At 45.1% G+C, this 27,714-nt stretch overlaps 1 protein-coding gene across 1 annotated transcript in view; it reads left to right on the top strand.

The window, feature by feature from the left end:
* The first annotated feature begins 244 nt into the window (after positions 1–244).
* The window catches only part of LOC309817752 (steryl-sulfatase-like), a 126,610-nt gene continuing 99,140 nt past the window's right edge, over positions 245–27,714 (top strand). The window contains exon 1 of the mRNA XM_082647031.1: positions 245–313. The gene's annotated coding sequence lies outside the window, so the exon portion shown is untranslated. The remainder of the gene's footprint in view (positions 314–27,714) is intronic.

Genomic DNA, 27,714 nt, shown 5'->3' on the forward strand with positions numbered 1-27,714 from the left:
GGGGGCTTCTCTGAGGTGGTGGCCACTCAGCTGACACCTGTGGATGAGTAGGAGTTGGGCAGAGCATGGAAAGAAGAAAACACGCAGGAGGAGGAGTCCCCTACGCCAGAAAGCGCTCGTTTCATTGAAGTGTTTCAGAATGTGGTTGTTCGGTGTCCGATTTTTCTTCTTGGATGAATTCACAGGATGAGCCTGGTGCACCCTGTTTCTGTCTGCTGAGAGGCACTCACCATCCCCGTTGCTGCTCACGGTGGTCTCGGTAATATAAGGTCTGGAGGACAGTCGCCCAAGGCCATCTGAAATTGTTGTCACTGTAAGTACCAGAAGCGCGTGGACGGGTACTTTGGCTCTGGGAATATCTTGGCCTATTCACAAGACGCTCTCGTCGCCCTGACCGTGGGCATCGTCTGCGTCCAGTGGGTATTTGGTGCCCTTTATAACGGTGTTTTGGGACATTACCATATTGCAGGGGTGACATCAATTTGGAGCCGCCCTAGCTCTCCTTTTCCTTCAGACACGACTTCCCAACAAAAGGTCACTTTGTTAAAGGGGAGAAGGAGTGGGGACAAACATGTTTTCCTGGAGAAGAGCTGTCCTGGGCCCATGAGGGCGTGTACACTAGTTTGGGAGAAGTAGGTTAAGTACCTGATGATCCTGCCAGCCAAGGTGATGGGGTGCAGACAGATGTAACCATCTTCACAATGCAGCTTGGGACTCTGGGGTTACCGACGACAGCCCTTCTCCCGCCGCAGGGCGGCTTTGCCCTCTGGGGGAGGTTGGCAAATTCTGGAGGCATTTTGGGTCTCATAACTTTGGAGGAGCTTGGCTCCTGGCATCCAGGTGGTGGAAGCCAGGGATAGTGTTCACCCATCCCGCGATACACAGACAGCACAGAACCGAGCGTTACCCTAGCCTCCAGCGTCACGGGTGCCACGTGGAGAAACCCTGACCCATACAACAAGAGATTTCACTTAATCCTCTCCTTCTCCTTAGAATATTCAATGGTCTTTTACTTTGAGGGATTAGAGTTGGAATACAAATTAAAGAGAGGAAAAAGACAATCACCTTTTAGGATTTTTTTTTTTTTCTGTTAAATTTAAACAGAGAAGCACAGGGTTCTCATCCTGGAGCAAACATCCACAGAGGCTTAGAGCCGTGCCTTGCGTTCACTCTTAATGCTGAGCAGCTTAAGAGGTTCATTTTCTATTGTGATTTCTGTAATTTCTGTTCTTCAAAAGGATCGTGTGTTCCTTTTCTCTTTGAGAAACAAACTTTTGGGGGTTTTAAGGAATATTTTCTAAAGTTCTTGTTAATGCAGGAGCTGGCTTTGATTTGTGACCCAGCTTTCAAAACCTTAAGCACCTGCTAAGTAGAGTCTTATTATTATTCCGCTGCAAGACCACTGTATATTGCAGGGAAATGCTTCGAGTAATATGTTTTTGGGGTTGTTTTAGTCTAGAGGGAGATTGACATTCTTTGGACCCAACTAGAAGAGCTCAGGAGAAAATGGACAGAGTCAGTAGCTAATTCAAAGGAGGCAGCTGCAAAAGAGTCATGATTCATTCATGATAAATTAATACAGCATGCACTAGCCTTTTGTAACCGTCGATGCAAAGGGAGAGTCTTTCAGTGGGGGCTGAAATATCTGTTCCTAAATGCCTGATAACAATATCCATTGTATCTTACCAGCATAAAGGCGTCCTCACAGGACATTTTAATGTACTTCACCATCTGGAGTTTGGGGTTCTGATATCTAAAACTTTCCCTTTCCTTAAGTGGATGAAGACTTTAATGATAATCAAGGAAATACTTGGATCTTGTCTCTGGTATTTCTAATTAGTTCCCATCCAGGAAAAAAAAAGGTTTAGGGATGTTGAAGCTGTCTTATGAACTAAAAAGGAAAACAGGAGGAAATCTGCTTTTTATGAGATGTCGTTTTCTTTGATGGGACCTGCCAGCAGTCTGTTGCTCACTCTGCTATTTTGTGTGTCTCAGAGAAACTGACGGAGAGAAGTTTCGTTAAGAAGTAAATTGGGACATAAAATAGAGCAATCTGTGGCTGTACTCTTAACCAAGACCCCCAAGAGTGGGGCACCTTGCTGTCACGTACCTCCTCATAGGAGGTAACAAGAAGGGCACCAAAAAACCGGTGTAATATCCCTGACAGAAAGGTTCAACCTGCATCTGTACACGAGGAAATAGACAAATCCAGACATACTACATTGTCTATAAGACAATTGAACCTGGATTCTAACCCCCAAAAGTCAGTGTCATGCAAAACCAAGAAAGGTCAGGGGTGAGGGAATGGTTCCAGATTTCAAAAGACCAAGAAACACAAGGGTATCTGAATCTCGAATGGATCCTGGATTGGAAAAAAGACCCAGGTGGTACAATTATTTGGGGACTGTGTAGGAGGTTTGTTGATTGAATCAGTGTTACTCTTCCTCGTTTTCATGGTAGCGAGGTCGGGGGGAAAACTATCCTTACTCTAGGAGACCCGGGCCAAACTGCTTAGGGGGTGAAGCGTCATCCTGTATGCAGCTCCCTCTGAAATGTCATGATCCACAAATACGAGTACATGCCTTATTCTTTTAGAATCTTCTGATGTAGAAAAAATGTATGATGTATACCTAGGTCCCTCTGTGTGTGTACACACATGTGTACACGTAGAGACAGAAAGCAAGCAAGCAAGTGCGGCAACATGTCAACAGTTAGCCGTCCCAAATGAAGGAGTATACCTGGGTTTGTTTTTATTCTTTCGACTATTTTGTAAGGTTGAATAGTTTCCAAAAAGCGATTTTTGGGAGAAATACGTATGACGTTTTATTTTGCTTCTCCGGTTGGAAGAGGTGGTTTAGTGCCATTGATTTTTGTCTTTAAAATTTTGTACAGGGCCAGTCATTAGAGGTATATGTTGTGTGTCCCTGCCTCCAGGGAGCTTCTGCGGACCATGGGGCCCTGCATATTCTGGTTCCCTTTTGGTGGATCACCCTACGGTGTGGTTGTAGGTTGTGTGCGGCGCAGCGTCATCCCCGTGGCTCTAAGATGATGAATCCATCTCTTTGTACGTGCTAGTTACAAAGTAACTGTGGAGGCTGTCACCTTGCCTTTCCGTGTAGCTTCTTTACTTACCGTTGAGCACACAGTAGGTTCTTGCCAAGAGGTGCATTCAGAGTGTGTCCGTGACAGTTCCCATGCCCCCCTCCAAACCTTCCCAGCTCCTGCTGTGTCTGACCTGAGGACAGGGTTCACGTGACAGTGGTCTCCGCCCTGAATACAGGTGAGGGAGTCGTGTCGGGATTTATGGGGAGAGGGTTCTGGTACCTTGCCTTCTGTGTTTGTCTCTGCGTGATTTCCGCAGTGCGATTAACTCAGGCGCTGTGGGTCTGTGGATCCTCGCGTGAGTGCCAGACTCTCAAAGCCCATTGACGTCCTCCCTGGCAAGCGCTGCCTGCCTTCAGAATCGAGAGCAGTGCTTTTGTTCAGCGTTTTGAAAGAGGGCATGTGAAGAAAGAGACAAATATCTCTTCTTTGTGGCATCTAAAGAAACGATACAGACAGACTTGTTTACAAAACAGAAATGGACTCGCAGGCATAGAGAACACACGTATGGTTACCAGAGGGGAAGGGGTTGTGGGGAGGGATAAATTAGGAGGTTGGGATGAACAGATAGACACTACTACATATAAAATAGCTAAACAACAAGGACCCGCTGTAGAGCACAGGGAACTGTATTCAGTATCTTGCACTAACCTGTAATGGAAAAGGATCTGAAAAAGAATATATGTAATGTATTACTGAATCACTTTTGCCGTACACTTGAAAGTCACACAGCATTGTAAGTCAACTATGCCTCAATATAAAAAAGAAAAAAGAAAGATAGCGTGTGAAAAGACTTAAGGAACAACGCGTTCCGTTTATAAGAAGACATTACAGACACAATCCAGCCCAATGCTTAGTTTGCTACTTGACGTCCATTCCAGGGAAGACATTTAGAACGTTCAACCCGATATTCAGTGCTTGGCAAACCGTGCCTGTTGGAACCCCGAGGGCTCCGCTGGCTGCTCCTGGGAAGCTCCTTGGGCCCTGGGATGTGGGGAGTGGTCTCCGTCGGTTCCATCCACTTGCAGCAGACCCACGCTGATACTCATCTCTAGTGCACCTTCTTACGGACGGAGGATTTGTAAGTAAAAACAGCGGCCCCTGATTTCCCCACCTGTCCTGTCTTCTAAGCAAGGACAGCAGTGAGGCTGGAGCCTGTTCAGTTACTTACATACAGACGAGCGAGGTCTGTCCGTGGCCTCCCCTGTGTCGTACCCACGATTTCCTTAGCGGCGCTGCTGTCGAACCACAGGGATTCACAACAACAAAAAGCCTCATGGATTGTCTTGGAGGAGATTGCGTTGATACGCGAAGCTCTCGAATGTAAAAAGCCCCAAAGGCCTCTTGCGTCGGCTTCTTTGCTGTCTCTTGTTTCTCCAGCTGGATGTGGCACACCTTGGGCTAAGCCGGCTTCATCTCGCACGTGTGCAACACACTGGCCTCCGGTGATCCGTCTGCATCCATCAAGGCCTCTCCTACCACCGGGAGCCAGAGGCACCTTCTCAACACCCAGGCCTGATCCTGCCTCTGGCCCTACTAGAGCTCTCCAACGGCTTTCCATCGGAAGGAAGGTGGAATTCCAGAACCACAGCTGGACAGGCCTCTATCATAGGGCTCCTCGCACCCTCCGTGTCCCTCGGGCCCTTCTTGCGCCTGCCTCACCCTTGCTTTGTTTTCATCTTCCTCTGGGCCTCCACACAAGCCAGCCTCTCCTTGCACTGTGCCTCCAGCTAGTGAGGCCCACACCATGCTCCACACGCCCTGGTCCCGTTGACAGTTTCATACCATTGTGGATGTATTCTTTGTCCAGTGTTGATCTGGATCCTGTCTGTTTTTGCAGATGCTTTGTAAGCTCTTTGAGTACAGGAAACATACGCCTCTCCCTATGGTAGTCCAGCAATTCAGGGTGCCTTGTAGATGTTTAGTAAATAATCGTTGAATACATGAATGAAAAAAGTGGTCCCTCTGCTATACTAATACTGATATTAAGTGATATTCTTTGGGTTTCAGTCAACCAAGAAAGTTACGTGAAAAAAAAAAAGGCCTTTCTGATGTGATTTGGCTTCTAACTTACACAGTGTAAAAAGTGATGTTTATGTCTTCTGTGGGATTTCTCAGTCTTCCTCTTGGCCAAAAGTGAAGAAACCTCATACCTGTTAAAGATTGTCTCCTACTCGCCAGCCTGGGATTCCAGAGAGGAGCAAAAGTATCTGATTCCTGGCACAAGCAAGTACCTTTTTTCTGTATATAGTGAAACAAAATTTTAAACTAAGGTACGGGAATTTCCTGCCATATTCCACTGCATGTATTTTACTCATCTTACTGACAGTCATTGAAGTGTAGCAGTTCCAATATTTATCCTGCATGTCAGGTGTTCTGTTTATTTTGATTCTTTTTCCTATATGAAGCGCACGTTAAACTTTCCATTTTAGGGGTGAGCTGTATGGAAAGATAGTCTACTATATTGTTTCAAGTATAAAATACGATCTTGTTTGAAGTCAATCAGGAAATAATCTATACAACAGCTTATAATTCTTTGTGTTTCTGTATAAAGTGTTGGAAGGCAGTCATCAAATGTCTGTAATTAGATTTTTATAATTTTAGGAGTACAATCTTTGAATTTTAAAATTATAATCAATTGCTGATGAGTGGTTGGTATACCACTACTCTAACCTACACCATTGTACTACGTTGTATCTCTGTACTGCCTTAAGGATATCTCTGTATTGCTTTAACCTATATTACTTTATTTCTCTCTTTATATTAAAATCAACTCTGGATTTGAAGACCTAATGGAAATTTACCCATTTACATTATGTCTTCCTAATCCCCTGCTTTCATGACTTGAAACCTAGGTTCTTTCCTTGAATTTGAAAGTTTTGTTAACTGTACATTAGTCTCTAGTTGTTTGGTTTTTTGCAGTTTGTTTCCAGAGCCTGAGGGGGTTTGCTGAGTTGCTTTGAATGGTGTAACATTTCATACCAGGTGAACGCGGAGCTAGTTGTTTCTAGTTATGTTTCAAGTTTATTTATTGCCACAGTCTAATATTCAGGGAGGGGTTGGTCAAATGCATAGCTAATGTACATTTACAGTAATGAGCAGATGTCATTTCCTCACTTAGTTACGTGCGGGTTTCGCTTTTTAAAGTAAGCCTCGGCCAAAAAACATCGACTCCAGAATAAATTTCTCTTTCAAGGACAATTCTATTTGCTAGAAATAGGAAATTGCCTAATAACGTCCTCACTTTTGGAGACATTATCGTACAAATCCAGAAGATAAGTTTGTGAAGCACATTTAATGATACTGAACATCATACTGATAACTAAAAGTAATTTTGGTTTCCTATTCAGAAACCACACATTTGAAGTGTTAGAGAACTTTGTAACGTTCCATGATTTAAGAAAAACTACTGGTCTTTAGTTTATTACAGATATTATTGTAAGTCATCTTCATTAAGAATGTGAAGAATTGGTTTAGTCCCCATTCTCTAGTTCCCTTCTCAATAATTTGAAAATATCACTTAAGTACTATTTTTTTGCTGTAACTCTTTCATAATATTGGAAAGCACGCAGCAGCTAAGATGTAATTCCCTTCAGAAAATTTTGTATCGGGCTTGTAGGAAACTTTGAAATTATACACAGTAACCTTAGACTCTGAAATCTCGAATCACCTTACAATGTCTGTGATGTAAAAAAAGAAGGCTGCAGCTTTCCCAACCTTATTAGGGTAATTACTCTCGTGACAGTTCTATTTCGAGAGGCAGAAGGAGTGGGATGGGACCAGACTGCATCCTAAAAGCAATGAAGTGAGTTTCCAGCTTCCTCTGTGGTCTTTGGGCATTTGTTGGGTCAAGTGGGAAAGGATGGGTGAGGGACAGAGGGAGGAGACATGATGCATTTGGGGTGTTTCTTTAGTGATGGGAATGAGCCTCCTACAACAAAGTGGATGCCTAGTGCCGTGGTTCACACCTTTCCCCAGCTCTGAGTCTGGTAGTGGGAGCTTCCCTGGGTTCACACCCCCCACGAACTCAAGTCCCAGTAATCGTGCTGCCCATCACACACACTCGCCCACAGCACAGCCCCTCTTGGACTCTCATTTTCCAACCATTTTGCCCCTTTTCCCCTCATCCCCCCCTAAGCCACCCCACGGTGGAAGCTGCCATTCGACATGTAGTTTGCTTTGCCGCCTACAGTTTGAATGAAGCCGTACATAAAAACCGTATAGTGGTCTCAGACACACACACACAGACCTGTGTTTATACATAGTCGTTTCTGCTTCAGCACCCTTGTGGATTCCACGTTGAGAATGTTCTCCAAGAGGCATGTTTGCGGTGAAATGATGAGTCAACAGCGAACATACTCCTTTAAGAATGTTCTCAACATGAAAACCCAAACACACTTCGTGTTTTTTCTTAGCCTCTCTCTTTCTCTCTCTCTCACGCACACCCAGACTTTTTTTCTTTTTTTTTTTTTTTTCTTTTGCAGAGTTAGAGTTAAATGTGTCACTGTGATCACTACAAGGAAAGCCATCAGGTTCTTTCCCTGTAGGAACAATTTCCCTTGACATCCTATCTCCTTTCTGGCTGTCCTCTGGGAAGGATGGATGTCCTCTTATCCTATCCATACTCCTGTTGCCACTGCATGCCTCTCAATCATGATCTACCCATGACTGGCTGGTTCTTTGTGTGTATCTGGGTGGTCCCCCGAGTGGCTGGCTCTTTGTGGTTTGTGTGTATTTGGGGGGGTCCCCCGAATGGCTGACTCTTTGTGGTTTGTGTGTATTTGGGGGATCCCCCCAAGTGGCTGGCTCTTTGTGGCTTGTGTGTATTGGGGGGATCCCATGAGTAGTATTTTATTGTTTGTGTGTATTTTGGGGGGTGCTCCCACACTGCTTTGGGGCACCGCCCTGGAGGTTTGGTGCATTTGTCTTGGAACACTGATTTAGATGCTTTCCATCCCATTGTGGGTTTCATGGACATTGATCCGCTGATGCTATAATGTAAGAACAGACAAAACCTTTGAGAGGGGGAATCGGAGCCCTCCTCAGGCTGTGGGCTGGCCGTGTCCCTGGCCAGGATGGACCCCTGAAGTCATGCCCACCGCCATCATGGTGTTTATTTCCTCCTTGCAAATCCACAGGGCTCTCAATTTGAAATAATCAGTCTACCTTTTATGTCTCTCTTTTCAGCAGATACCGTAGGGGTCATTTTCCTTTTTCCAGCTAAACCTACCTAAAAAGAGGCTGGGATAAAGAAATGGAGCTTTACCATTGATGAGGGTTCTGAAGGTGCGGCAAACCCAAGGTTTTAGACCTAGGGTATGTTTGCTGTTGTGTCTTCAAATTCTGCACTATAATAATCAGAGCTTTCTTTCACGAGGGGAAAACTGTAGAGATTAGAAATCTGCGTTAATTCAATTCTCTGCAACAAGTATTTATTACCCATTTATTAGGTGCTTGTGCTAAAGGAATAAGGGCTTAAAAAGGGAATCTTTTTTTTTTTTTTTTTTTTTTGATTCTATGACAAGGGCCAAACGCACAGTATTTGGCAGAACGTCATTCTTTAACAAATTGAAGTTTTCTCAATTAGGGTCTTTCAGGCCAACTGGGAGCCCAGGGTCATTTTCTTTTTTATTCCCATTTGTACAAATTATCATATTTGAGGAGTTTGGGGCATTTACTATGACAATGTCTCCAGCGTCAGAAAGACAGTATGATAAAATTGTACTTTGCAGGCTCTTTTTCTTTCCTGATTGCAAAGATAAGTAGAACATTCGATACATATACACAAGAAGGTATAAAGCATCCTGTAAATACCGTTAGTCCTCCTCCCCTAGAACTAATGACAGAGTTCTGTCATCTTTCTTTTCAGTTTTGTGTATGCACGTCTCTATACATAGACACAGAAAACATACATATCCATATATAAATATGAACTTCTTTTATTTGCGATCTTGCTGCCTTTAGTTCCTGTCAGATTTTGCCTTTTCCACCCTAAACTTACACCCTGAAGTTTTTCTTCATGACAAAATAACAGTCTTCGAAAAAAATCAAGAATTTTAAGGGCGTCATAATGTCCTATTACGTAATTTATTGAACCTTTCCCCAACTCTCCTGGCTTCACAAATTTCTAACTAAGGTTGGTAGGAATATATTGATAAAGGACACGTGTGTTGTGTGTGTTTCACAGAAAACGAAATTGCTAGAAATGCAAACACCAATTCAGAGAGTGTAAAACTGTTGAGACCATATTCATCCTCACATACGCTCGCAAGCGTCCAGGGAGCATATGTGCAGTAACATAACCCACAAGCACGAGTCCCCGTTTTCCAAGTTTCAACCTCATCCTGTCGTTGTGTTTGCCACACTGATAGATTACAAACAGCATTTTCCCTCTGTTTTCCTTTTAATTCTTGATCCCTAAGGAGACTGGACATTTTTCACGTGGATATGAATTTATCATGGTTTCTTCGTTCATCATTTGACGTTTTTTAATTAGGATGTTGACGGCGCCCTCCGCCTTGCCATCCCTCTCCTTCTTAGCCGGTTGCTTAGATACCCTTCTCCGTTCTCAGATCATCGTTCATAATCACATAGTTCCTTTGAATTACTTTGTGGCCCCCGCCTTGTTTCCCACTCTGGATTCTTCTCCAGCACAGCCTTTGTTGCATGTTGCTGCAGGTAACGCTGCTGGGCTTGGCCATGTCTGGTGCCCAGATTGCACGGATAATCGGAGAAGAAATACCAGATTTTGGACCATTTTTCCCATAACATAGAGTCTTGGGAACTCTGTGGTCCTCCAGGTGAACACAGTAACGAGGGGTGGGTGTCAGGATTTCAGAGGTAGCGTTGTAGCTTTCATCCAGGTGCGTTGCGTTCCAAGTCGAGCGTGATTTTGACTGCTCAGCCACCACTATCCTCTTTTGACGGTGAGAAAGAGGAGGACCAGGGATTGAATTGTTGCAGGTATTGGTAATCGTGCTTCGCTGTTCCCCCAAGCTCAACAGGATGTCTGCGTCCCGTTCGTTGTTCTTCTCTGGGGATCTTGTTCATGAGAGAGCGACAACCAGAAATGTGGTCGTCTGGGCATGAAGGCTTTCTCCCCATCTCCCCACCCTGGGTTGCAGGTCCCGTGGAAGCAGAGACCGTCCGCCTGAACTGCAAATAATTGGCCCGCGATGGGCTCTGTTCCTGGGCCAGTGCAGCTCTGGCCCCCGTGGTTTGGCTGGTTTAAAACTCTAGTTTGGAAATGATTTTCCCTCTGGTTCCTGCAGCCATTGCTTTGCTGTGGCTATTCAAAGACCAAAGCCATCCTGGGTCTTATTTTTTTTTTTTTAGGTGAAACCCATTTATCCTCCCCCAGCCACCCATCACGTGCTTGGGATGTTTTGTTTGTCCTCAGTGTCCAAAGGTTCCATGAAACGGTTTGTTTTCACTTACATTTGGACATCTGTTCAATGTGGAGATGCATGTCCTTTGCTTCTGGATCGATGTCTCGTTTGCATCCTGGGTAATTTATCCCCTACATGCTTTGTCTTTCTCCCCTCGTCTGGAATATCCACTGGCTGAATACTGGACCCCTGCTTGTTGATATCCCCATTTTCATATCTTTTCTCCCCTGTGGTCAATCACTTGGCCTCTTTGCTCCATCTTCCTTTGACCTGTCCTCAACCCCATCTTCCCAGCATTCTGCTGAGTCGTCTAACATACGATGCATTTCCAAAAGTTCTCATTTGTTTTCTAAATGCACTTTTTGCGAAGCATCCTTGGTTGATTGGTTAGTTGGTCGATGGTTGGGTTTTTTTGTGTTTTTTTTTTTGGTCCTTTTATCCTAGTCCTTTCTGTTAGAGATTCCTTTCAGACGTGTCGTGGTTCTTAGCTTCTGTTCATAGTCAAAAGGGAGGCTGTGCCACACTGAGCCCGTTCCACTGCTTACTGGTAGGTGCAGCTTGTTGGATGGCTGGCCGTCGTATCCATGCCCTCCAGGTGTCAATATCTGTGGTCTGAGGCCATCCACGTCCCGCAGAGAGGAATCCTGTCTTGCAGAGAATTGGGACCCACACGTGCGGAGGCCCATGGCTCTGTGGGGGGGGCAGGGTGGCTCACCCCATCTCACATCCCATCTTCCTTGACACACACTCAGGTTGCCACCTCTTTTGGATGCCTCTTCCAACATGGAGTTGCCACTGTCCAAAATCCTGTGGGATTTCCTCATTCTGCTCTTGTCTGCTCTCTGTCTGTCTTTGTCCAAGTGGGTTAATAGATTGTAAAGATTTCCTCAGTGGAAGTGGTGTTTAGAGATCATTGACATACCGTATGAGATGCATCCACCATTTTGCCCTTGCACCCCTCGTTGGCTCTCAGCCTCTCTGTAGAACGCAGTATTCTTAGCCCTCCTGTTTGACGAGAAAATTGACACTGAGGATTTTGGAAATTTCCCCAGAATCGCACAGGTCATGTGTTATAGCTGAGGCTGGACCCTCTGTAGTCCTTCTCTTAACTTCATGGTTGCTAATTTAGGCTGTGACACCCATTAGAGATGTGGGGCATTGCCGATGGTCCATCTTTTTTATTTTATTTTTTTAAAGAAGATGTTGGGGGTAGGAGTTTATTAATTAATTAATTTATTTTTGCTGTGTTGGGTCTTCGTTTCTGCGCGAGGGCTTTCTCTAGTTGCGGCGAGCGGGGGCCACTCTTCATCGCGGTGCGCGGGCCTCTCACTGTCGCGGCCTCTCTTGCTGTGGAGCACAGGCACCAGACGCGCAGGCTTAGTAGTTGTGGCTCACGGGCCCAGTTGCTCCGCGGCATGTGGGATCCTCCCAGACCAGGGCTCGAACCCCGTGTCCCCTGCATTAGCAGGCAGATTCTCAACCACTGCGCCACCAGGGAAGCCCCATCATTTTTGATCTATAAGAACGGCTATTTCAAATGTGTCATCCTAACTCTGTGATAACAAGATCTTGTCCCATTTCTCAATCATTAAAGCCTTTCTTTTCCATTGCAAACAAACATTGAACTCTAAGGATCCAAAAAGCATTAAAAAAAAAGGCAGGGGTGTCCCTCCGTTGAATAAAATATAAATCCTAAGCTGAAGAGCTAACCACAGTTAGGCTGAAACACATTGCTGTGAATTTACTTGTTATTTGATCTATCGTGCAGATGCAGTGGTTATCAGAGGAGATAATCCATTTGCGTGCGTTGGGCAAGCAAATTCATCTTCTTTTCCTGTAATCCATTTTCATGTAAAGGAAACACATTTTTCAGAGCTGCCGCTTGACTTTTCTGCATTCCTCGGGAGTTGCATTTTTATTCGGAAAAAGAAGCGCACTGCTGTCAAATCACTTCTGCATGCATATATGACCTCTGTTGGCAGGGTCCTCAGGTAGTTCCCTGACAGGGGCAAACTTGAAGGATTGAGGCAGAACGGGGAAGTGGAGGTTCAGACAATATTGCTTCTGTTCTGACAATTCAGTCAGGAGAGTCTCTCTTATGAGCACTTTCAGGCAGAGGAAGGACTGAATTTACAGGTTTCCCTGTTGGTTGAATTCATAAATGTTCACTTTAAACACTGTAATGTTTCTAAATGAGGTCAGAAAAAAAAGGTCTTGTACGTAATGATGAAATAACCAAACCTCAACATTAAAGGTTTACCACAGCATGCAGGAATATTGGTAGGTGGAGGAAAATTTAGAGTTCAAAGTATTTTAATGTTATATTCCAAATTGGAGCTTGGATAGAAAAAGCGTCATGTACAAAGAAACTTGCATGTACGCTTTCTGGTAGTTTCATCAAGTCATTCCTCAGTATAAACTGGTCAGGAACGTAGCACAGAACTGAAGAATTACTCTGTAACTTAACAGAAAGAATCATTTATGTGATAACTTACGGCTCGTCCAAGGTTACACCTATCTATTAAGAATCATGACCTGTCCACAAATCAACGTGTGCAAATATTTTCTCAGTTCCCCACTGTCCTAGGAGTTGAGTTGGTTGTGGAGGGCATGAGACGAATGGTCTCCTGGCCCCCTGCAGTTCTAGAACAGCAGGAAAACCAGCCCTTAAATTGGATGCTAACTTTTTCCTTTCTTTTCTCATTTCCTCCCCGAAGTCCCCCTTCTCTAGGTTCTTCCCTTCCTTTTTATATTCACTTTCTGTGACTGCTGTAATAATTGCCACACACTTTGTAATAAACCACCACAACATAGATTTATTAGGGTTCTGGAAGTGAGAAGTCCAAAGTGGGTTTCCCTGGGCTAAAACCAAGATGGCGGCAGGGCCAGTTCCTTCTGGAGACTGTAGGGCAGAATGGTTTCCTTGCCGTTTGCACCTTCTAGAGGTGCCTGCATTCCTTAACCTCCTGGCTGCTTTCCTCTATCTTCCAAGCCAGCAGAACTAGCTTCTTCCAATTTCTCCCCGTCTTCACGTTGGGCTCACATTGGGCCCACCTGGCTAATCCAGGACCATCTTCCCATGTCAGGGGCCTTAACTTAATCACACCTGCAAAGTGCCTTTTGCCGCTTAAGTTTTGCCACTTAAGGTAAGATAGTCACAAGTTCTGAGGATTAGGACGTGGGCATCTTTGGGGGGTCGGGACTCAGCCCACCACGATGCCCATTGTTCTATCTACTCTGAGGTTGCTCCGTCCAGACAGTGTATCCTGGGCCTTTATGAGATGCCATGGGCAGTGCTGAGCCTCATACCATGTAGCATACAGATGCAGCTGAATACCTATTTGTAGGTGGTATGAAAAAAAGAAAAGAATTTGATATAGTGATGAATACCACAGATTTTTTTCCACATGTGGGATATGGAAATGCATTTGCAAACCAAATCTCCTAGCCTGAGATCTCTCTAGCTTTGGATAGGAAAGCATTTGGTTTAAGATTTATACCCGCTGTACTCATTTTCTGTTGTTTCACAACAAACAGTGGCTTTAAGGAAGCTCTGTAAGTTATCTCCCAGCCTCTGTGGGTCAGGAGTCCAGGCCAGGGATAGATGCTCCCTCTACCTAGCCTGTCACCAGGCTGACATCTCTTCTGAAGCTCAGGATCCCTTTCCAACCTCAGTGGGTGCTGGAAGAATTCAGTTTCTTGCAGTTGGGGTCTGAGTTCCCTGTCTCCTTGCTGGCTGTCAGTCCCGGGCCACCTTCATCTCCTAGAGGCCACCCACCGCTCCTGGGTACATGGCCCCTGCAGGCGGTTCTCGTCATAGCTATTTGCTTCTCCTTTGATACCAGCTGGGCACACCTCTCGTGACTTCGAAGAGACTTCTGGGCTCCGTACCTTTTAAGGGCCCACCTGATTAGGTCAGGCCCACCCAAGGTAATCTCTCTGTTGAATGAACTCTGAGTCAACCGATCAGTGCCCTGATTACAGGAATGACACCCATCCTATACACAGGTCCCGCCCCCGCCCCCCTCAAGGAGAGGGGATTATACAAGGTGTGTATAACAGGGGGGCAAGAATATTGCTGGTGTTCTTAAAATTCTGCCTGTCATACCCACATTTCTCTGGCCTGGGTTTGTGGGCCTCGTCTCCTTGGACACAGTTGTACTCTGTGCAAACGACTTTCTTTGTCTTTGCAACCACTGTTTCTTGAATCCCATAGTGTGAGTATGTCTGTGGCATGCTCTTGGGGTCCCCATCATCATTTGCTGAGATTCCCAGTGGCCATCAATCAAGATCTCTCCTGGTGGGGTTCAGGGAGGCTGGATGGCTCCTGGACCCACGTGGCACTCCCTCTCTTTTTTTTTTTTTTTTTTTTTTTCCGATCTCAGGGCTGGAGCATCCCTGCCCTGCTCCACATGGGGAGAAGGCACCTCTCCCAAGTCTGAAATCCAGGCTGGGATTGAATCCAAACATCTGGATGTCCTTTTCCTGCACCATCTTCCAGGGCCTCCCCCATGCAAATCCATCCCATACGTCGTTGTCTGTGGGTTCTTGACTCTTGGTCCCCATCCTTGAACAGTCAGCAGACATCAGGGTATATAATAAATTACTTACAGGGCAAAAGTCAAGAAATGCAGGATAGGCTGTGATCATAATAGGGGTGCGCACATGAAACTGTGGCTTCAGAGGAAGATTTGAATTGAGTCGGGGATGTGGTTATAAATACTTGGGAAAGAACTGTCTCAAGATAGGCTAGCAGCTCTTTGACTTTATCCACTGAGCGTTTGCCATGTATAGAGGGGGTTTTATATAATGCTGACGTTTGATTTCGGGGGTCTTCTTGACATTGGAGTTAGTTTTTTTTTTTTTTTTAAAGATTTTTTTTGACGTAAGTCTTTACTGAATTTGTTACAATATTGCTTCTGTTTTACATTTTGGTTTTTTGGCCGCAAGGCATGTGGGATCTTAGCTCCCCGACCAGGGATGGAACCCGCACCCCCTGCATTGGAAGGCGAAGCCTTAACCACCGGACCGCCAGGGAAGTCCCTGGAGTTAGTTGTTTTAAGTAGATAACTCATGCACCTGGAGATATTCCCTCTGCGATCACCCAAATGTTTACGTATTTACATACACGGGAGCCATGCTTCTTCCCTTTCGATTATGTGATGAGGCATTGTACCGAACCTAACGATTTTCTTGCTGACAATTACTGTGTTGCAATGAGTTTGCACGATATACTTGTAATCAGCATTAAATGCAAGGCTTGCTATTTCAGTGTCTATGTATCTCCGTCGTTATTGGAAGTGGTACCATTTAAAGTGGTTTCTAAGTGCACAACCTTGTTACTGTTTCTTTTCTATGTGTAAGAATGATATCCATCTCTGCCCTCAGGAGGGAACTAGACACCACCGCTCTCCCAGGCCAACTCCTTACCATTTTGGTGCCTCACTTGGCTTTTTTCTTCCTACTCCTGCCCCTCCACCCCCACAACCCCCATCATGTTAGCTCTAAGGATTGTCATGTAGATTGTTGGTTGACTTCAGCTCTTTTGGACCTTATGGTGTAGAGGACCTCTCTATAATCCTGCATCACCAAAGATAGGATGCTTGTGGACTGTGGATGAGTACCAAGAGGGCCACACACAGAATGGGTGTAGGAAGCTCAGGGCTTGGGGTCCAGTTCCTTTGTGTCATGTGCGGAGACAGGATCCCAATCACGGAAACTCAGAAGTGAGCCCAGGAGGCTGTTCAGGTGTTGGCCTTAGAGGCCGGCAGTCAGGCGTGGGGATGGCGTGTTAGCAGTGGGGTTCTATGTGACTGACCTATAGATGGTGCTTCCACTTTCTGACAGCATGTTGTTTCTCCAACCTGCAATCTGTTTTCTTCCATTTGTTCACTGAAACACCAGTCTTGGGACTCGGCAACCTCCTAATTACCAATTCCAGAGCTGTTTTCTCGTGGACTTTATACAATTTGATAATTTTGACTAGATCTTAATGCTTCAAAGCATAGTTTGTATTTAAGAAATAAATGGGTACACAAAACAGAAGTTAAAGTCATCCATTATATCATTGGTTTGAGTTTGTAATATGGAAGTAGGTGGAAGTCTTCTCATCTTCCAAAATACCCATCCAGAAATAATCTTTTATTAACATTTTGATGTTATTTCCAGTAACTCCAGTAATTCCAACTTTTCTAATAATTGTTTATTCCAGTTTTTTTTTTAATATTAAAAAATTTTATTCGTGGGGCTTCCCTGGTGGCACAGTGGTTGAGAGTCCACCTGCCAATGCAGGGGACACAGGTTCGTGCCCCGTTCCAGGAAGATCCCACATGCCGCGGAGCGGCTGGGCCCCTGAGCCATGGCCGCTGAGCCTGCGCGTCCGGAGCCTGTGCTCCACAACGGGAGAAGCCACAACAGTGAGAAGCCCGTGTACCGCAAAAAAAAAAAAAAAAAAATTTATTCGTATCTTTGTCTGTCATGTTGTACAAATACAATGTATATGACCATATTTTTAAAACATACAAAATATTTTTCTATGTAAATCTCTTTACTGATTGCATTTCCAAGCTTATCTTTTGTTTCTTTACATAGAAACGATGCTTATTTTAGGGTCTTTGATAATTACACTCTCTGTAATTTATGAGGGTCTGTTTCACTTGCTCTTTGTTTTGGTTGGTTTTTATTCACGGTACTTGTTTGCTTGTGTGTTTTGTGAATTTTCCAAACTATTGAGTTTCTCGTTTTTCTTGAAAATATATCGATTTGGATACTTCGAGGCTAGATTTTTAGTTTGATTTCTACAGAAAATATTTTTATTTTTTTCAGAATCTTGGCAGAACTTCAATCAAAGGTCATTTTATTTCAATTTTTTGTATCTCATTTAAAAAAATCTTTATGGAAATATCAGCTCTTTATAGATGCCCATTAGGCATCTTCCATATTGGTCTTTTAGGGCCCAAGGAACCTCCTATGACACAGACCTCCATACCTAGGGTAAATCCAAGGAGATACCTGTAGAGACCACCTGGCAGATACAGGTGACTTGAGCCAGCATTGTGGACCCACCTGTGATTCCACAAGGTCATTGGGAAATGGAAGATGAATCCTGGAAAACTCCATGTCGTGTAGCAGACAGTTGTTTCTGTGTATTTCCTGTGGGTCGGTATTTTCTTTTCATCATGGGAGTTTCCTAAAAAGACAGTAATTTTATTTTATTAAAAAAGTCCTTTCAACATTCAGCCTCCCTGAAGAGTCCATAAATAAACGTCATAGGCAGCTTCTCATTGGAATTTGAGTGGTCGTTTTCTGCATTGTCTCTGTGTGATTTTGCTGTAAGTTCTCCTCTGCAGTTACCGGTGAGGGGCCTCGTGCTGTAACTTCACCCACATGCAGTGCCTTCTGCAGATGTGTTCTATCGCTGCTGGATCCTTCTGAAGACAAGCTCACAAGACTATGAGGAGTGCTCGCCGGGTTGGACCCAGGCTGGCTCATATCATGTCTTCATTTTGCCATCACAGCCGTACATTGTCTGTTCTTATTCTCTGGAGGGGAAGGGGATGGGCAGCTGTTGGGGATAAAGAAATACTTCTCTACCCTTGTAGGTTCTTCAGGCTGGTCTAAGAACTGAATGGACATGAGACAGCTGCACAGGAGAAAATCACACAAAAGTTGAATAACACGTATCCATGGGAGAGACCCAGGAAAACTGAGTCACTAAAATGGCCCAAACCCTCACCTCAAATACCACCTTTACTTAAAGACAAAAGAAGTTGTTGAGGGCAGTGCTTTGGGACTTCACAGGGGAGGAAGGCAATTTATACGGGGACAGAAACACAAAAGTTTGGTAAATAAATGTTTGCCGGGCCAGGCAGAGATAATGAGACACAGGGAGGACTCTGATCTCCAGGGTCTGCCAAGTTTCTCCCAGCCCGCCTGGTCCACAGTCTTTGCTGACATGTGTGGTGATGCCCTGTTCCTGGAACAGGCCCTCTATGTTAGTTTTTTTAGGCAGTTAGGGAGAAGATCAAAGTTTCTTCCTGAGTCTTTTGGGCTGGGATTGTTTTCAGCTGGAGATATGGTCTGCCTGCCAGAGAGCTATTTGGGGGTGACAAGTTTTGCTCCCCGACACAGGGCCTCCATAGACCTGCAAGGCCATGCTCAGTAGCCCTGAATAGGAGGCGGAGTTGCTAGTGTGGAGCTGACGTGTAGAGCAGAAATATTAGACTGTGTTGTTCCTTCAAGCCCATGAGAGCTCTCTGCCAGAGTAACTGAGTCATAGCTGATCTGACCTACAACCTGACAGGTATGTAACCAGCATCTCGTGAGGCGGGGCAGGCACACACCTGCACTGATTTTCATCAAAATGATGATAAGCGGCATCTGGCTTTCTGTAGATGCTGAACAGCCAGGATGCTACACTAGGGGCTGTGATTCTGTAGTCTGTATGGTATGTCACAGGAAAGGGAGGTTGATTTTGTGTAAAATTCAGACTTGACAAGGGCTCCAACTCTGCTGGTCCAAGTGTCTGCCCCAGCCAGCCTGGTCGGCATGGTATCCGATAGAAAAACAGCTGCAGTCTCAGTAATGAGCGACTTTTACTCGACAGGTTTATTGCAAAGGGCGAGACAGATTATTGCAAGATGGAAAACACACTGACCATACGGTCTGCAAGAGTTTCAAAGGTTAAGCAAAAAAAAAAATATATATATATATATATATATATATATTTTTTTTTTTTTTTTTTTAACAGAGAGAAGTGAGCCAGGCTGGAAAGAACCAGGTGTGGTGAAGTGGATGAAAGGGTGGCCTGATTGGACAGTAGATCAGAGAATGGTTTACCTGGAGGCCAGCCTTTCCTCAGGAGGGGCTGCCTGCAGGCTCAGGCTGAGGGTGGGACTTGGAGGAAGGAGAGAAGCTGAACCCAAATTTGGTTCACAAACATCGTGTTCCAGTTGATCAGTGGGGACACACCGTTCAGTGAATCAGCCATGAGACAAAGGATGGGAATTCTGAGGTTCTGTGTCTGGCCTGGCTGTAGGCAGGCATGGGGGGCGTCCATTAAGCCTTACAGGGAAGGGAGGTCGTTGTCGTCAGCCCTTTTCCAAAACACAGGTGGTGTGGGTATTCCTTAGCTGTCTCTTGTTTCCCAAGGTCACAGGACTCGGGTGACATTCAGTGTTGTCGGCGGTATGACGTCCGCCTACCAAGTTCTTCTTACATTCTTGTTGTTGAGATGCAAGGGAGAAACCATTCAGCGGTCACCCCAAGAGAATGTACATGTAGGCATATCTTCATCACGTGACCTGCACAGGCAGTGCTGTTGGCCAAGCCTTGGCAGCAGAGCGAAACTGGACGGTTAAGAGACACTTGAGAAGGGATGCCAAGACTTGGTTGGGAGTTCCTGTTTCCAGTGAGAAGCTCCTTCTGGGAATATGGGAACTAAATTCCCGCTGGTGCAGAAGCCATGAATGTGTTACCAAGTTCAAGGTCCTACTGCTCGCCACACAACAGACCAGTGAATCGAGAGGCAAGTTGTTGGGACAGGGAATAGCCACTTTACTCATAAAGCCAGCAGACCGAGAAGATGGTGGACTCGTGTCCCAGAGAACCATCTCACTCGGGTTTGGGTGCTGGTTTCTTTTATAGAACAAAGAGGGGGCAGTGAGGAGGTAGAGTAAAAAAGGGTATAAGTTGTTGCATATATCTCCTGGTTCTGGCCAGACTGCAAAGGGGATGTGTTCATTTCTTCCTTCCTGCAGCCATAGACAGGTGGCCCTGGTCGGGATGTTTCCTGTGAGCTAAGCAAAGGTATTTTAGCTTCATGCTCATTACCTGGAAGGCAGGGGGGCCCAGAGATGGGCCATTAGGTATAATTTAAGGTATAGGCAACATCCTTTTAGTGATGAACTTGTAGCAAAAGCAGTAGAATTACAGAGATTAAAGTAGAAGAAACAGATCCAACATGGAGTTAGATTTGTGCTTCCCTCTTACAGATGGAAGGTAAATGAATGGAGTTTCCATCTCCTGGACCCTCTGCTCACATCCCTGACCCGGAGATGGTGCCTTGAAGATCGTGAGAACGCCTGTTGCTTTAACCTTGAAACAAACCGAGTTGGGAAGTTCATGGGAGCTACCCGCTTCTGTTGGATATTCTCTCAATACACATTTCCATGTACTTGTTTTTAAAAACTGTTGTTGCTGGGTAATTTCCATTGATTATAATGATTTTCCGTGAAGCTTTGCAAGAGAAGGTTTAGCAAGGGTTATAAATGGGACTAATTAGTGAGATGCAAACTGCTTTTACGGCTGTTTCAAAACTTTCAGATGACCCGTAATTAAATTATGTTGCCAAATTATTTGTTAATTATCATCTTCCTATCAAGTTTATTTCATCAACAGACCCCATCCACCATCTAGTAGGCAAAGAAAGAGGCGTCCTGTGAATAGGTGCCTTGGAGAGCACTGGTCTGGTTGGGTTTCTTTCCTATAGCGTATGCTTTTATTTTTGTCTTTCTGCTTCAGTATATCTTTAGATGTTGAGTTTGCTTATGGACTGATGGAGTCTCCTGGCTGGGAAGGATTATACTAGTCACTTTGTTCAAATTCCCTGCTTCTCGCTGACGTAATCCCTCTGCAGTATCCCCAACAGATGGGGTTTTGTGCATCTCCGATAGATGCGATCTGACAGGCTGATCATTTTGTGGTCTGGCAGCTGTTAAAAGGTCGTGGTCCTTATTTTGGACAAAGTCCTAGCTCTGGCCTCTGAGACAGCCACTAAATTCTTTCTCTCTTTTGCAGACAAGCCACTCAAACAAATCGAAAGGCACATGCCTCTCGCGCCCTGGGTGAAGTGTTCCTGATTCTGGAGAGATCGCATACACAACATGGTCTTTGCACCCCTGGGCATCCTGTTTGCTCTCACCTCATAGCCAGGTTGTCCCCCGTACTTACTAGCAGCCATGTGAACTGAAAAATATTATTCCCACTGTGGCCTAATGTGTGAAGTGTCCAGTGTAAATTCTCTTCCTGCTCACCAAAACATCTCCATATTAACGGGTACCAAGCAGTATGAACTTTAGCCTTCATGACTTTAAGTCACTCCATGGCTCACCTGCCTAATGCTTAACTTCTCGTCCATTAAAATCTCCCTCGCAGGAGCGGCAATCACGCCACATCTTAATGTCAGCGTCCTGGTGCCAGTGATTATGGTTCTTAAATAAGTGGATTATGGGTCTTGCCGTTGAGTTTAATTTTGCTGATCTTCCTCTTGTGTTCCATTTACCAAGGTCTTTCTGAGACTTTATCCTCGTCCAAAGCACAAACTCTCCCCCACGTGCTGGATAAATATTCTTGTAGTTCATCCATACACGTCATTGGTATAAATTATTGAATAGAGCCAAGTTGTAGAGCATATTCTCAAAAGCCTTTCGCATTTTCTACAACTCTTTGGCAAATCAGCACTCCTTTGGACCATCTGTTTATCCAGCTACAAGTCATAGGTACTGTCACGTGACCCTGGGCTAGAATTACGGTTCATTCTGTGCCTGATACTATCAGGAGTTGGAGGTCTGGTGGCTTGATCGTAAAGGATGGGGCGGTGTGCTTTGTTCCTAGTGAGTTCACGATGGTGCCAGGGATTACCACGTGCCTTCCACAGTGCACACAAACCATCTATAGAAATACTCTTTCAAGAATCTCGCAGCAGATACGCCTTGAGGTAACCAGCCTCAAGTTTATCATACCTTCCTTTTTTAAATTGGAGGATCGTTGATTTACAACGTTGTGTTATTTTCAGGTGTATAGCAAAGTGGCTCAGTTATACGTATATGTATCTATTCTTTTTCAGATTCTTTTCCCTTCTAGGTTATTACAAAATACTGAGTATAGCTCCCTGTGCTATACAGTAGGTCCTTGTTGTTTAGCTATTTGACATATACCAGTGTGTATATGTTCATCCCAAACTCCTAATTTATCCCTCCGCCCCTTTCCCCTTTGGTAACCATGAGTTTGTTTTCTGTGTCTGTGAGTCTGTTGCGGTTTTGAAAATAAGTTCATGTGCGTCATTTTTTCGATTCTACATATAAGTGATGTCATATGATGTTTGTCTTTCTCTGACTTAACTTCACTTAGTATGAGCATCTCTAGGTCCATCCGTGATGCTGCAAATGGCATTATTTTATTCTTTTTTGTGGCTGAGTAGTATTCCATTGTATATATATATATATATATATATATATATATATGTATCATATCTTCTTTATCCATTCCGCTGTCGATGGACATTTAGGTTGCTTCCAGGTATTGGCTACTGTAAATAGTGCTGTGGTGAACACTGGGCTGCATATATCTTTTCAGATTACAGTTTTTCTCTGGGTATATGCCCAGGAGCGGTATTGCTCAATCATCATATCTTCATTTTTTTACTTCAAAAATTCTCTGGTTTTTTATGAATGAGATCATCACCCTGCATGCCCCTCTAGTGAGTATGTGCACGTCTCTGGGTATTCACCTAATGCATACAGCTCCTCTATGATGATAGTACCGTTGTAAAAAATAAGGAGCTGCAGGTATTAGCTATTTAATTATGTAGAATTATATTCTGTTAAGTATCATCATGTTGCTGCTTGACCATGGATCTTCTGGGTTTATTCTTGCTGCCGCTATCGGTCAGCAAGTGAGAACGAGCTTGAAACTCATGCAGATTCCACGTCTGAGGATCATTGCCGATAGCGTGTCCGCTTTGTACGAGATGCTTTTCAGTGAGGACACCCCAGTGGCATGGAGCACAAAGAACAAAGCTGTATGTGGGGAAAGATGCCTTCAGCTGTGATACCCAGAGTTATTTTCAAACTAACCTTTAACCCAGAGACCGTTATTATCACGAAGCGTCCTGCATTATCTAGATTTTCACTGTTTCCTCTCAGGACAAAGAATGCTCCCCTAAACAGTGGACCCGAAGATACCCGTTTCCTGCAGGCACATCTTCCGTTCAGCCCGGGGGGCTCTTTGTGAACTTTGTATCCCGAAGACTGGATCTACGTATAGATTTATGTCAAAACTGCTTTTCAGCTGAAGGCAGTTTGAATTACTGCCTAGTAATCCTATTAATTGATTGACGAAGCCTGTAGATACCATTTATCCAGAAGGCACTACATGTGGAAGACAACGAACGTGCTTAAGTTCTTTTATGGATCCTCGGACATATTTATTATTATTATGGGTGTTTGAGGGGCGATGCCTGATCATTTTTTTCAGTTCCATGATGGTTTATTACAGGATGTGGAATAGAGTTCCCTGTGCTCTACAGTAGGACCTTGTTGTTTATCCATTCTATACATACTAGTTTGCATCTGCAAACCCCAAACTCCAACTCCATCCCCCCCATCTCCCCTCCCCCTTGGCAACCCCAAGTCTGTTCTCTGTGTCTGTGAGCCTGTTTCTGACAGGCTCATTGGTGTTATATTTCAGATTTCACATATAAGTGCTATCATATGGTGTTTGTCTTTCTGTACGTCTGATCATTTTAGCACCTGCACATCATACGCTACTTGACATGTAATGTATGTATAGCTATGTGTACACATAGTTTATATATACATATTTACTTATATATGTGTGTTTATACATATATATCTTTAATGATGGACATTGAGTGTTAAAGAATAGCCCACACTGCATTGCATAATATTTACCCCTGGAAAACATCACACCCCCTTGTTTACCCGGCCTCTGGCGCGAGCCACTCTGTCCGTATAGATGTTACTTGCCATAGCTTTAATTAGGTTCAGTTCCCTCTGGCTTCACGGGCTTTGCTGTGGGGTCCACACTTCCTCTTTCACAGAGCTTGGGATGTGAGCCCTGGTGAGGGTCACAGGATTTCGCTCTGCTTTGCAGCCTGGCTGCTGGCTTGTTGTGTCTTTGAGGAAAGCTTCTTGTTCTCTCTCCTGCCCTGGATTTGCTGGACCCGTGTTCCCATCCTGGTCGGGGGGCAGGGACAGGTGTGACTGCCCGTGGCCAAAGCTCAGAGTGCCTGGTCGGGGGGTGCCTGTCCTTTTCCTGCCCCACCCTAGCCATGGCGTAAGACCACTCAGTGGGCCAGTGAAGACTTGTAGGGATGCGTCGAAGGGTCGGGTGCAGACTGCTGTCTGCCCGTACCGTCTCGGGTTCCTGATCTTCTGTGCCCACCGGCCCCCATGAAGCCGTTAAATGCAGCTTTCCGTTTCAGCTGGTTCCCCCCACTTTTTCCCATTCTCTCCATCGGGGATGAAAGCACCCAAGGGTCTCATCTTGGGAGGAGGCGTCACCACAGCCTGGACTCGGGTTCGTGTCAGTTTCCTTGCATCCTCAGCTTTCTGATGGGTTTTAAAAATGATGGTTTTAATGGAGAGTGTCCTGTTGCTGGTGAGAAGGTAAAACGCTGCAGCCGCTGTGGAAAATAGTCTGGTACTTCCTCAGTTAGTTAAGCATAGAATTTCCATATCCACTCCACTCCTGGGTGTCTGCCCAGAAGAACTGGAAGCAGGTGTTCAAACAAAAACCTCTGTATCCGTGTTCACTGCAGCACTTAGTTAAAATATCCCTAAAGTGGAAGCAATACAAATGTCCGTTGACAGATGGATAAAGAAACGCGGCATGGCCCTGTGCAGTAGAATAGTACTCAGCCGTGAAAAGGGATGAACCACAGACACAGGCTACAGCGTGGATGAGCCTTGAAAACTGATGCTCAGGGAAAAGAGCCCGACACAAAAGGCCACATACTGTATGATTCCATCTATGGAAAATATCCAGAATCTTCAGATCCGTAGAGAAAGCAAGTTGGTGGCTGCCAAGGGCAGGTGGGACGAGAAAATGGCGCGTGAGTAGCAGATGGGTGCAGGGTTTTCTTTTAGGTGATGAAAGCATTCTGGAAGTAGACACGGGTGATGGTTGCATTCCATTGTGAAGGTACCGAATGCCTGAGCCGTACACTTTTCACTGGTCTGTGTGGTGAATTTGATGGTATGTGAATTTCTCCACGATTAAGAAAGTCCTTATGACTTTGAGGCTTTGTGCTTTATCTTGTCAACGTGAGCATTTGGGGGGTCGCTGTGGCTTTCTACCTCTTAACTGGCAGTGAGCACAGTGCTTTTCTCACATCCTATAACTTCTGTTTCTTTAAACATTTTCAACTATATACCTGTCTCCTGAGTGGACAGAGGCTCAGTGTCAGCATTTGCGTTCTGGGGTGTCGTCGAAGGGTATTTGGGATCCGATGGCAAAGAGCCAGACAGTGTAGATCCGGGGAACCCAATTCAGACCCAGAGCGCAGAGGTCTGGAGCTGGGGAAACTGGCGTGAATGGGAAGGTCATGGGGAGGTGAACAGAGGGGTGCGTGGGGTGATCCCTGAACACCAAGCACCATCTGCAGGCTGCATGAGCACCGTGGGAGGGATGGTGCTCTGTTCCTGTACTACCAACTCTTGTATTTTTATTTATTTATTTATTGGCTGTGCCACACGTCATGCAGGATCTTGGTTCCCCGACCAGGGATTGAACCTGCGCCCCCTGCAGTGGAAGCTTGAAGTCTTAACCACTGGACTGCTAGGGAAGTCCCTAGATTTTATACATGCATTCTGCTTAACCAAAGACATTTATTGGACTTCTTTCCATTTGTTTCTTTTAACCATCTTGAGACACGGAGGATGGTTTCAGAGAAAGCAAAGCGACCCATGCTTAGCTCTGTTGGAGTTTGCATCTTCCTCTGCCTTGGTTTGTTTCTGAACTCTTGCTTCCAAGAGGAAGAGGCTGGGAAGCTTCCCATTCCAATTTGCTTTCACTTTTGCCTGGACCAATGAGGTGGATACAACAGGGGAGCAGGATGCCACTCTAATGGGGAATGAGGGGGCTGTGCCTGCTTCCCCAGACCCCGGCCCTGGGAAGGGTGACTCCTTGGGGGGAAAGATGGAGGGCAGGGTCTGGCGCTGGTCAGGGGACCAGGCTGTAAGCCCTGCCGACACCCAAGCGCACAGGGCTGTGTGCTGGGGAGTCCCATTGTCTCATTGTACATGTAAGGCCAGCTCACAGTTCCCTGAGACCTTGGGGCGAGTTCGCTGCAGACTCACAGCCCAGGACATGGTCACTCCCTCACTTTGGACCAATTTAACCCTGCATCTTCCTCTGGCTGGATTTCATACCTGGGAGAATGTTCTGATGGTGATGAGGCCATGCGTTTCAGCTGCGCACCATCTTAACGACCAAAGCAATTTTTTAGAAAAATGCCTTTGCCTTCTGCTTATAGTAAGTGCCCTATGCACTTATTTATAATCTCTAAAAGAACATCAGTGACTCTGTGAGTGCTGGGGAGGGAGTACCCTATCCTCCCTGGAAAGATGGCCAGGCTGATCATCATTTCTATGAAATTCCTTCAATGCAGAGGGTCATCTAGCTTGCTGAAGTGTGAGCCTCGGAGTAACAGCTGACCATCCCGTCAGTGGGGATGTCCTACTTGTTTTGAGCCATCTTTTTCTTGTGCCCTAATCTGGTTGTTAAATCGGTCAAGCTTGGCCCAGATCCTAGCAGCTAAAATAATGTTCTTCTTTCTCGTCTCAAGTCATGGCCCTCCTGAGCGGTCCTCACCCCCGTCACGAAAGCTTTAGTATCGCAGGGGGAACAACCCCAGAGGCGTTCTGATGTTTACAGCACAGGTGACAATATCAGGATGTAAAGAAGCAGTTCATGTCTTTTCCAAAGCCCTCACTTTCTCTTCTGCTCCACACTTTCTACTTTGTATTCTGTCTTTCTCCTCATGCATTTTCATTCTGTCCGATTGACTATAATGTAGGCCCATTCCTTCATACTGCATGTTAGAAATTTGGGTGAATAAGTTCATTTATATCTTTTTTTAAAATTAGATTCCACATATAAGTGATATCATGCGATATTTGTCTTTCACTGTCTGACTTACTTCACCTAGTATGATCATCTCTATGTCCATCCATGTTGCTGCTGATGTGGGGAGGGATAGATCAGGAGCTTGGGATGAACACACACACACAGTACTATAGATAAGATATATAACCAGCAGTACATCCCTGTGTGTGTCCAGCACAGGGAACTCTACTCAGTACTCTGCGATAACCTACGTGAGAAAAGAATATAAAGAAGAATGAATATACGTATGTGTATCACTGAATCACTTTGCCGTACACCTGAAACTCACACAACTTTGTAAATCAGCTACACTTTC

This window comes from Grampus griseus (genome assembly GCF_964374135.1).
Source record: "Grampus griseus genome assembly, chromosome: Y".
Classification (NCBI taxonomy): domain Eukaryota; kingdom Metazoa; phylum Chordata; class Mammalia; order Artiodactyla; family Delphinidae; genus Grampus; species Grampus griseus.